The sequence below is a fragment of the Alexandromys fortis genome, unplaced genomic scaffold (assembly GCF_014885135.2).
Source record: "Alexandromys fortis isolate MF-2015 unplaced genomic scaffold, M_Fortis_MF-2015_v1.1 scaffold_223, whole genome shotgun sequence".
In the NCBI taxonomy this organism is placed as follows: Eukaryota; Metazoa; Chordata; class Mammalia; order Rodentia; family Cricetidae; genus Alexandromys; species Alexandromys fortis.
The window spans coordinates 1838315-1850579 of record NW_026068095.1 but is presented as its reverse complement, the minus strand read 5'-3'; the positions used below and the strand labels follow the sequence as shown (position 1 = coordinate 1850579).

Below are 12265 nucleotides of genomic sequence, written 5' to 3'. Positions count from 1 at the left end.
CACAGACATGCAAGCAGGCAAAACACTCATACACATGAAATAAAATAATTTTTTGAATTTATCTTCAATGAACATGAATTTCTATTGCTGGAATAAAGAAAAAGAAAAGAAAGGATTCATTCCATTCCAAACCCAAAAATTTCTGAATAAAGGAACATCTAAAAATGTACTTATTTGGTCAGTTGTAGAAGATATCAGAAAAATTTAAAACCATCAATTCAAATCACTGCAGAGATGCTCTCTGAGGAATGGAAAGCATAGAATCCAGACTGTAAATGGGAACTTGAGAGTGGAGAGAAGGGTAACATAGTCCCAGTACCAGAAGGTTTGATAGTCCTTTGACCCCAAGCAAAGGTGGACTTTGTATGGCTGGTGCCCCTGCTAATGATTGCTATTATGTAAGCACGTTTGATGAGGAGATTTTATTTAAACTGACTCAGTCATTGACCGCATCATTACCGAGTCCTTGGTTGAAAGGAAAAGCAACTGACTCAGCTAACGCAGAGGTTTTAAAAGTAGGCTTATTTTGAAGGGCCCTGGAACTCATGAAAGAGCCATTGAATGCAGCCTCGTGGGAGCTGAGGACGGGAATTGGTAAGCTGTCAGTCGGAGGCCACGCTCCATAAATCCCGGAGCTGTGTGGTCTCTCTGTGGTGCTCTGTTCTGAATATCTGCCCCGTTCTTATCTCTTCAGACCAGATCCCTTCATTTATTCACAGTTCCTGCTCTCCTGTCGTCCTGGCTGTTTCTCCTCGGTCATAAACCAGCTCCAGGCCTGATGTGGCATGACTGATAGGCTTCTGCGGCTTAGCTGGACTCTCGCAGAACTGGCTCCACATCCGGTCAGGTGAGGGGGGCATCAGTCCTCTGAGCTGCCCTAGAGGACAGCCTGGAGCCATTAGGTCAATGCCCTCCTAGCAGCAAGAAGGGTCCTCGGGGTAAATTCCAGAGAGAGGGACTTAGAGTCAGCACCCAAATAGACACAGTACTTTTTATTATTTCATTAGTTTTTCATGAATCTGTCTTCTTTCTCCTCATGCATCCCTTTCCTACATACAATAGCCTGGCTTCTCCCAACTAAATTAGAAGCATCTGGAATGCCGTGATTAATGAAATGACTTAGAGATAGTCTTTTCCCGAAATTGATTTAGATTAATTCTCTCTACACTTGATCTTAGTCAAAAGGCCTCCGAGAAGCAATTGGATTAATTTTCTCTAAAGATGTTGTTTTCTCATATCGACAACTTGGTTTGGGCGGGTGGGGCTTTGGTTCTGGTGGGCCCCCATGTACCCCAGGCTGGCCTGGTATTTACTATGCAGCTGAGAGCACCTTGAATTATCGACCCTCCTGCTTCCATTTCTCAAGTGCTAGAATCACAGACAGGTCTTACCATGACATCTCTACAAACTGTTTCCTGGTGTGGCTTTCAAAATCCCAAAGATAAAAGGCAAAGATAGAGGATCATTTCCTCAGGGCTACTTGCATGCTCAAAGAAAATTCTAAGTAAGCCAGGCGGTGGTGGTGCATGCCTTTAATCCCAGCACTCAGGAGGCAGAGGCAAGTGGATATCTGTGAGTTCAAGGCCAGCCTGGTCTACAAAAGCTAGTTCCAGGACAGAAAACCCTGTCTCAAAAAAACACAAAAAAAAAAAAGAAAATTCTAAGTAACAATAATGGCTAATATTCACCTGGTGTTTAGAGCAATTAGACATTGCTCTAAGGTTTCACATGGGTTACCACTGTAGCTCAGTGGTAGATCATATGCTTAGCATATGCAAGAGCTGGGGTTCCATTCTTAGCACAGACACATCACACACACAAAGGGCCTTGAATATGCCAGTCAAGTACTCTACAACTGACCTACATACTCTGCTTTCCAGCACCTGCCATCAGTTCAGATAACCTGGGTCCAGTACTCAGAATCCTACATGGAGAACTTTTACAAGTTGTACTCTGACCTCAATGTATGCCCCCCCCCCCGCTCGCTCTCTCTCTCTCTCTCTCTCTCTCTCTCTCTCTCTCTCTCTCTCTCTCACACACACACACACACACACACACACACACACACACAAGCTGACCTTCATGTGTGCCTCTACACATACACACAAATGATGTTGGATTCCCCTCTGTATGCTGTGAATATGTTTTATTATCATTGGTTAATAAAGAAGCTGCTTCAGCCTATAGCAGGGAAAAATATAGCCAGGCTGGAAGAGATATAAAAAGAGAGTAGGCAGAGTCGGGGAGATGCCATGTAGCGGCCAAAAGAGACAGACGCCAGATCCTTACCAGTAAGCCACAGCCTTGTACCGATACACAGATTAATAGAAATGGGTTAATTTAAGATGTAAGAGTTAGTTAATAAAAAGCCTGAGCTAATAGGCCAACCAGTGTTGTAATTAATATAGTTTGTGTGTGATTATTCAGGTCTGAGCAGTCAGGAAACGAGCAAGCAGTCTCTCCTTACACGCATACATACAAATAAGTAAATGTTAAAAATTAAATTAAAAACAGGGCCTAGATGAATAAGTCAATGGTTAAGATGACTTATCACTTACTCTTGCAGAGGACCTGGGTTCAGTCCCCATCATCCATAGGGTGACTAACAACTCTTTGTAACTCCAGGTCCCAGGGATCATCCTCTGAGGACACTGAATGTATGTGAAGAGCAGACATAAATGCAAACAAGGCATTCTACATACAAATAAACATCTTGCTAAAATAAATAAAGAGGAAAGCAATCCCAGTATGGTGGTACGTGCCTGTAATCCCAGAATTTATAAGGGAGACTGAGGCAAGAGGATCATGAATTAGAGGCCAGCCTAGAACTCACAACAACCAGCTGTCTACAGAAAGAAAACTTCCTACCCCTTCATCAGCCCACAATAAGAACTATAATAAAAAGGTTCTAATAAGAAGAAAGAGTTTTAGGCTGATGAAATGGCTCAGTGGATAAAGGTACTTGCTACCAAGCCTGATTATCTGAATTCAATCACAGGACCCACACAGTAGAAGGAGAGAACCAACTCTCCAAGCTTGATCTATAACCTCCACATACATACTGTGATATCTACAAATAGGCAGATAAGTAATAAATGTAATCTAAAACTTTTAAAGAAAGAATAATTGCAAATATATAGAAGTCATCGTTCCATTGTAGAAATGCATTCTGCCTTTCATGTGATCATAAGCATAATTTTGAAATGTAATATTTGTCCTAATTCTTTGAGACTTTCACATAATGCACTTTTGTCTTATTCACCCCTGTCCTCTAACTCTTCCCAGATCCACCCTCACCTCTTCATCACCTCTTTCTTTTTCTTTAATTATTATTGTTATGTGTATACATACATATAAATAGATAAATGCAACCTGTTGAGTCCATGTAGTGCTGTGTATATGTATCTGTTTTTAGGGCTTGGTATTTGATAACCAATCAGGGTTACTGCGGAGACTGATTCTCCTTTTCTCACCAGTCACTAATTCCCTATAGCTCTTGACCTGGGGTGCGGGTCCACGAAATTTCCTCCATTCACCTTAGCGTGTCGGCTAGTGTTGTCATTACTCAGGCCTTGTTTAGGTGGCCATATCGCTGAGATTTCATGGTTGCACTGTCATATAGGAAAGGCACACCCTTGTAGCAGATGCTCTAGTCTTCTGACTCTTATGACCTATCCACCTCCTCTTCCTAGGTATTCCCTGAGCTTTAGATGTAAGGGATGAAGGGATGTGTTGTTGATGTAGTCACTGGGGCTACCCCACCCCCACCATCAGTTGATCTCTGCATTTTTGACCACTCTGTCTTCTATAATGATCTCCATCTGCTGAAAAAAAAAAAGACGTTTCTTTGACTCTTTGACAAAGAATGAGAGGTATACTCCTCTGTGACTCTAAGGATACATATTTAAAATGTAGCTAGAAAGTAGACTGGTTGAGAAAAGTGGCAATAGTAAGTTCCTCTCTAAGTTCCAAGGCCTCACCAGCTATAGGTAGTTTTCTGGGTTCACAGTACTAGGCATGAACACGCTCCTATTGAGTAGGCCATAAGTCCTATTAGACAGCTGTTGGTTACCACCAAGATATTAATGCCACTAGTGTAGATCCTATCTTGCCATGTTGGTCACCTTTGTGGTTTGTAGACATTACAGCCGATTGCCTTCTCTCTCTCTCTCTCTCTCTCTCTCTCTCTCTCTCTCTCTCTCTCTCTCTGTTTTCCCAAAGCATAGCAGGAGACTTTACCATCCCAGCACCATCTGTCCCTGTGCAGTGCTACCTAAATAGTCAGCCAATAACCGACCTTTATTATAGCTATACATCTTTTGAGGTACAAGCTTTTGTATTAACTAGAGTAATGTCAGAAAGATTATAGACCAAAACTGTATGATCCAAATTTAACAGAGGATTATTTCCTGTTCACTTAACCTATCAAGACATGTGGGCCCTAGTCAGATTTTCTCATTGCTGTGATTTGGGAATCCAATTTCCTTTATCCTGTAGTTCAGTCTTCCCCCAGGGCCTCGTCTTCAAATGAATCCAGCTGATGGAAGGAAAAAGAGAATTGAGAGATTATACATTCTCCTTCAGGCTTGACTAGGAAATGCCATGTACCACTTCTGTTCATATTCCACAGAGTAGAACCAGAGAGAAGAACGTGCTAGGGTTAGGAGAAGTGGGGTGATAGAGCTCGGATGTGGGTGGCTTCCAGTAGCGACTCTATGTTCTCTAAAGAAGAAAGCACACTTGGCTGTGCAGTATATCAAGATAAGGACTGAGGGCTTGAGATATGGGTCTGAAGTTAAGCTGACCATAGTCACCGAGCCAGGGCTCTGTGGTTCTCTGCACAATATTGGGCAGCTCACAATTCTTGTAACTCCAGTTCCAGGGGAATCTGTCACCTCCAGCCTCTGAAGGATACCTGCACTCAGATACACATACCCGCATGAAGACCCATACATGCAGCTAATCCTAAATGATAAAAATAAGTCTTTTATAAGGAAGATGAGAATTGAATATTGAATTGTTGGTGTCTAGTAAGAGGGGAGAAAATCTTAAAGGATTGTTCAAGAATCCCTTATGTCTTGAATTGTATCGGTAATCACAATTTCTGTCTGTGAATTATTTTGAGATATTAAATAAAATGTCGATGACAAAAGAAAAATAAAAAATAAATAAGAGATCTGTTTTGTGCTGTTTTTAAATAGCCAGCACTGGTAATTGCAGGGCAAAAGTACTTCCTATATGTCTTGGACACTGTATTATATTATACAAAACATGATATAATACATAATAATAAATATAATATAGTAGAACTAGACTTTTGCCATCATGACAAAAATAACTTGAGGAAGGAATGTTTTACTTTGCCTCATGGTTTCAGGCGCAAATGTTGGTCAAGGGTAAGATGACAAAGAAGCAGGCCTATCAGGTTTAACAAAAACGTTACCATTCTTGGATGGATGTGAGAGGGGAGCTGGGACAGAGAGGTTTTAGTCCAGGGAAGGCGGGCCTGTAGCAACAGCCAGAGCAACTCTTTTGGAAGAAATATCTACAAGGGATTGGAGAGATGGCTCAGTGGTTAAGAGCACTTGCTGCTCTTGCAGAGGCAAAACACCCAAACACATAAAGTTAAAAAGAAAGGTGTCTACAGAAGATTTAATGTCAGGCAAGCTAAGATGTAAAGTTAACCTTTGTAACAAGATAAAAGTCTGGGTTCTAGAATTCTCAGCATGCTAGGCTTGACCACCCATCCTGATACACCAGTTAAAGAAACAAACAATGATTTTAAAAAGATGCGGGGGAGTTGAACAGATGGGTCAGCAGTTAGGAGCACTGGCTGCTCTTCCAGAAGTCCTGAGTTCAATTTCCAGCAGCCACGTGGTAGCTCACAACCATCCGTAATGAGATCTGATGCCCTTTTCTGGCCTGCATGCATATATGCAGGCAGAACACTGTGTACATTATAAATGCATCATTTAAAAAGTTGGGACATTTATAAAGTGTAGCCACAGTGCAAAAAAAAAAAAAAAAAAAAAAAAAAAAAAAAAAAAAAAAAAAAAAAAAAAAAAAAAAAAAAAACACAAATAAAGGAATCTAATGACCCCAAAACTGTCTGTGAGGTACAAGCACAAACATTGGGCTTCAATATAAGAAGACAGGAAGTGGAGAAGCAAGCGTGGTCATGAAGCCCTGATCTAGGTGTGGTCTCCTGGATCACTGTCCCAGCTCTAGTTCTGAAAGATGGTCTGAAGAAGCCTGTACTGCTTGCAGGGGCAAGCTGGTCTGAGGAGATATGACATCTGCTCCAGAGTACTGCCTTGTCTTCATGGACAGTTGCCTTCTTGCGAGGTGGGGGTAGGGACTCGGTCCTGCAGAGTTCCGCTATTCCCAGAATCCAAGACAACTCCAGAAAGGAGGTTAAGGGGGATGACTCATCTCTGTGACTTCAGCTAAAGCCAAAGAGGTAGACAGACAGACAGACAGACAGACAGACAGACAGACAGACAGACAAAATAAAGGTAGAAATATGGGATTTCATCTCATTTTCAGTTATCAGGTAAGATAACAATGTGGCCTAGTAAAAGCAGCTCCTAAGTGCCTATTCATGTCAGGTCTCTTTTTATTTTCAAGGCGGGGTTTCTCGTTGTAGCCCTGGCTGTCCTGGAACTCTGTAGATCAGGCTGGTATTGAACTCAGAGATCCACCTGCCTCTGCCTACTGGGTGTTAGGATTATAGGTGTGTGCCACCACCGCCCAGTGGCTTTCTTGTCACTTTAAGCAGCCCCAACCATCGATCATTTTTAACATCCATTTCTTTGCCTGGGATTCTGAGCCTCAGTGACATAGAATCCAAGTGTCCTAGCCCATTTTTCTGTTGCTCTAACAAAATACTAGACACTAGAATTTTATTAAAGCGAGAGGTTGACTCACTCGGTTCTGCAGGGTGACCGTCCCAGGTTGAGGGGTCCCCTGTTTTCACCTTTGCTGAATCCCTCCCTGCTACATCACAGCATGGCAGAAGGCATTGCGATGTGGAGGAGGAATTACATGGTCAGAGGGGAAGCAAAAAGACATGGTGGAGAAGGGCTTGTTGTTGTTTTTTTTTATATAACAACTTGCTATCAAGGTTACAAACAGGAGTTCCACACAATTGCATTAATCCCTCCGAATCTCTCAAGGCCCCAACCACCTCCCACCTCTGAGGACTCTGCCCACAGACACTGCCACAATGGGGATCCCAGCAGACAGCCCCCTGGGAGACATGCTTAAGGCAGATCCAAACTATAGCAATTTGCATGACAGAAATTTGCCTCCAAACAAGGAAACAGAGGAGAAGGCTTCCACTATGAAGGGTTGACCTCTCTGTAAGACTGGGTTGTGCATCCCAAGGTCAGCTAAGGTAGGAGGTTCACACACCCAGCAGATGTGTTGACCAGGCTGGGAGCATAGGCACTTCAAGACAGAGGCGGGAAAGAATGTGCACCTCCTCCTAGCAGGAACCCAAGAGTCATGAAATTTTAGACTTGTAAATAATGGGAAAGTCCCGTGGTAGAAATGACTCCATGGGTAAGAGTAATTGGTGTACAAGGATGGGGGCCTGAGGTCAGACCCGCAGCACCCAGGGGAACATTTGGGCATAGACACACATGCACCTGTAACCAAAGCTCTGTGAGGACAAAGACAAAAGAATCACCACAGTTTGGGCCTAGCTCCAGGTTTAGTGCGAGACCCTGTCTCAAAAGAGTAAGGCAGAGAGAGAGTAGGGCCCCTGATATCCTTCTCGGGAGGACCTGAATACACACGTGCACACACACACATACATACATACACACACACACACACACACACACACACACACACACCATCTCATCTAACTTCCACAAATAGCAGCTCAGGATCAAATCTGACCCATGGATAACATGTGTTTCGTTTGATGCATATTAGAATCCAGTTCACCTTTAAAATTAGAAGACTAGGCTGGATGGTGGTGGCACACACCTTTAATCCCAGCACTTGGGAGGCAGGGGCAGGTGGATGGATCTCTGTGAGTATGATGCCAGCCTGGTCTACAGAGCAAGTTCTTAGGGTAGGCACCAAGGCTATAGAGAGGAACCCTAACTCGAAAAACCAATAAATAAATAAAAATTAGAAAGTTAACTTATTTCACTTTATTTTAGAGTTTTAGAGGCAGAGTCTTGCTATGTAGCCCCAGCTGACCTTGAACTCACAACCCCTTGCCTTTGCCCACCATTGCTGGGATAACAGGCATATGTTATTATGGTCAGCTATCATTTTCCTCAGGACTTCCAGCTGAAAGTCAAGATAGAGCAGGCTTCTGTCTTTTCTCTCTGTGACGGTTTTGTCCTTCCTGGTGTAGAACTCTTCACAGTTTCTTTCTCTCTTTTAATCAGTTTCTTGATAACTACTGAAATTTGGGCTGTCTGTCTGCCCTGGGTGACCAACACGTCGCTGTGGCAGTAACCAGAGCCGAGCGGGAGTAATACACTTTGAATACAGCTTTGTGCTCGAATTTTCCCACAGTCTCTGGCTGGCCAGCTTCAATGCATCCACCTAACCCGCCTGCACTCTGCCTTTGAGTTTCTAACCGGTGCCGGACCACCCTGCTCATTTTCGCAGAAAAGAACGAGGTATGCAGAGAGCCAAGGGACTTGCCCGTCTCTGCTGCTGATTCTCACCTAAGGCTGCAGCTGTCTCCGCACAGTCCTTGCTCGGCTCGCAGCTTTTCCCTTAAATGGCGAGATTAACTTAGCAAAGGAAATGAATTCGGAGCATAAGCATACACTCTGAGGAAATATGCAGCGAGCAGGAAAAGGCAAAGGTGCTAGAACTGGGAGGGTGATTTAGAGGCTGACTCAGGAGACTCCGGGGGAAGTTATTAATGAGAGGAAACGGAAGGAAGAGAGAGGGTTGCGTGTAATAAGAACAAACGAGAAAAGCACATGAGAAGGGCTAAGGTCAGATGAGGAGACAGAATTCAGCCCTGAAATTATCTTCTCCTTGAGAGAGAGGATGGGGACCCCCGTGGGACACGGGCAAGAACAAACTTCAAAATAAAAACGGGTCTGGAAAAAAATGAGAATTTTTTTCTTCACATTTATTTATCTCAGAGGTGATGTGAGGGGGGAAAAGCCTGGAGAGATGGCTCAGTGGGTTTTTTTTTTCATGTTTTATTTCTCCTCTCATATGATACATACAGACCACAATTTCACCTCCCTCCACTGTTCCCAGTTTTCCCCTCCCTCTCCCCCAGATCCACTCCTCCTCCATTTCCCTTAGAGAAAAAAAGAAGAAGAAAAGAGCAGGCTGCCCAGTTGCAGTAAAACTAAGTACACACCCTCATATCAAGGCTGAACAAGGCAACCCAGCAGGAGGAAAAGGATCCCAAGAGCAGGCAGCAAGAGTCAGAGACACCCCTCACTCCCACTGTTAGGAGTACCACAAGAGCACCCTGCTACGCAACCTTAAGGTATATGCAGAGGACCTAGTATCTCAGAGTGAGAGTGAGACAGAGACAGGACGATTACCAGGGCTTCTGTTTTCCAGCCTGGCTGAGAAAATGCATGCCCCTGGTTCAGGTAGAGACCCCGACTCAAAGGCATAGATGAAGAGCAGTACAGAACGCAGGGTACCCCCTTCTGGCCTCTGCACGTATGCGTGTGCACCCCCCAGACACACAAATAAATACATAAATAAATAAGGATTTTTGTTCTTCTTTTATAGAGGACCTGGAGAAAAGGCTCAGAGACTAAGGGCACTTGCTGCTCTCCCAGACGACATGACTTCTCTTCCCAGCACCCACATCAGGGGAGCTCACAACTGCCTGTAATTCTAGCTACATGAGATCTGACCCCCTCTCTGCTGGCCTCTCGGGGCATCTGCACAGGCACACACATATATACAGATAAAGAAAAATAAAATAATTTTTTTTTAAAAAATGAAGAGGAGAGGTGGTCTCTCGGGGCTGCCTGAGAAGTTACTAATGAAAGAAGATGAACACACTCACTGGAGAATAAACCTCCAGAAATCAAAGGAGAAAAAGGCTTCAAGCTGAAACTGAAGCAGAGCCACTATGGTGTGGATATAGAGTGCCCCCCAAAAAAGCTGAATGGCACTGAATGGTCCCCAGCTAGCAGTGTTATTGGGAAATTCTGGAAATATCAAGAGGTAGAACACCCTCATTGGGAGCATATCCTTGGGAGTCTGTGTCTTGTCCTGGGTCTCTTCCTGCCTCCCTTCTGACCACCATGAGACAACCACTCTGTTTCTTTGTGTGTGTGTGTGTGTGTCTGTGTGTGTGTGTGTCTGTGTCTGTGTGTGTGACACTATGTGTTCTTGTGCCCATGCATGCATGAGTGCGTGCGTGCATATCTATGTGTTACATGGCACGTTTTAGGGCTAGAAGACTTCCATGAGTCAATTCTCTCCTTCCACCGTGGGTTCTGGAGCTTATACTCAGGTCATCCGGCATGTGTGACAAGCATGTTTGCACACTCAGCCCCCTCAGCAGCCCTAGCTTTTATCCCCCCCCCCACACACACACACACTCTCTCTCTCTTCCTTCTTCTCTTTGAAAGATTTACTTTTCTTTTAAACTACGTGAGTTTGGGGGTAGGAGGAATGTGCATTGAGTATAGGTGCCCTGGAAAGTCAGAGGTGATGTACCCCCTAGAGCTGGAGTTACAGGCTTTGGTAAACTACCCCTGTAGGTTCTGGGAACCAAATGTGGATCATCTGAAAGAGCATTGTGTGATTAACCAGCAAGCCACCTCTCCAGACTCCAGCTCCACTTCTTCCTACCTCCTTTCCAGGATGCTCAGCCTTAGCGCAGCTCAGAAGCAATGAAACCCCTGAGCCATAGACTGAAACCTCTGGAATCATGCACCAAAATAATAAAGCTTGCCTGAAAATCAGAGTGCAGAGCTAAACCACTCGCTAACCATCGAGACCAGGCAGTGCTGGCACACATGTTTAATCCCAGCACTCAGGAGACAGAGGCAGGTGGATCTCTGTGAGTTCAAGGCCACCCTGGGTTACACTAGACTGATCCAGTCTCAAAGAGAAACAGAGCCAGACTCACCCCTTTAATCTCAGTACTTGGGAGTCACAGGCCTTTAATCCCAGAACTAGGGAGGTGGAGACAGGAAAAGACATGGGTGGATGGAGACAGGACTATAAGGCAGGAGGAGAAAAGAGCTCAGATAGAGTCTGGAGGTGCAGTCTGAGCATGCAGTCTGAGGATTAGTAGAGACAGGATCTCCGTCTGTCTGAGGATTCCGTAGAGGTAGAAGGTCTCTCTAGTGGCTGACTGCACTGCTTCTCTGATCTTCAGGCAAGATTTATTTGTTAAATTACAAACAAAATATCTCTACACTCTCTCCCTCATAGTAACCTGTCCTATCAGGTACATGCTCACAAAGGGATAAGTCTAACACAATACCGGAATATGCTACCTGAAAACACACATCTTTAGTTCATGGATCATTTTGAATTAATGACAATTAACAACCAGCAGAGATAATAAACAGTAGTTGGGAGGAATATCCTTGCTGCCTAGAAATGGAGAAAACCAAATATTAATCGCTCCTTTTCAAAGGAGTCGCACATACAGGACACTGCATCTGTAAAGAGACATGCTCCTGCAGACAGCTCACTTGACCTTGCATGTCTTGTGTGCATAACAAGACAACGCCACTGGCCACAAGTCCTCCTTCACCTCCACCCCAGACCTGGCCTCTTTCACCTAGAGGCCTGGAGCTACTTTCCCCTGGTTTAGCTTAAGATGATGTACAAGCTTTCGTTCTCAGTGTCTCCTTCCTTCTCATGTCTTTGGGAAACTCTTGTAAGTACAAGGCCCATAATGAAACTGTTACTCTCTTAGTCTGTCTTTTGTCAAGTTAGTTTCCAGAGTCCAGGTTGGAGTGCCTAGGAAGGAAGAGGGGAAGCTGCTGGGGAACAGCTGGGGCCCCTTATTTGCTGCAGAGGCTGAAGCTGAAGTCCAGGCCTGCAGGCCAAGGCAACAGAAGGCACACATTTTTACTGAAGCCAGAGCCCTGGGTTTCTGTCTGGAAAGTCCAGGTGGGTATGCATGCTGTGCCTTTTCCCTTCCAAATTCCATTAGGAGAAAAACGTTTGTAAGACTTGGTTGTTTGTGATTCCGAGATGTGCCAGTGAGTCTTCACTGAACACTGACCCTTGGACTCCCAGAAGGCCCTTGTTTTCCTTTGCTCCTGTTTTCTCTGCCATTTTT

General features: G+C 44.3%; 1 long non-coding RNA gene across 2 annotated transcripts; it reads left to right on the top strand.

The window, feature by feature from the left end:
• Positions 1–448: 448 nt before the first annotated feature.
• LOC126489168 (uncharacterized) lies at positions 449–10298 on the top strand. Of its 2 annotated transcripts, none has more exons than XR_007588875.1 (3): positions 449–594; positions 720–847; positions 9739–10298. It is a non-coding gene; the product is annotated as an uncharacterized lncRNA (long non-coding RNA). The 2 variants fall into 2 exon arrangements; XR_007588874.1 differs by having other exon boundaries at positions 695–847.
• Positions 10299–12265: the final 1967 nt, after the last annotated feature.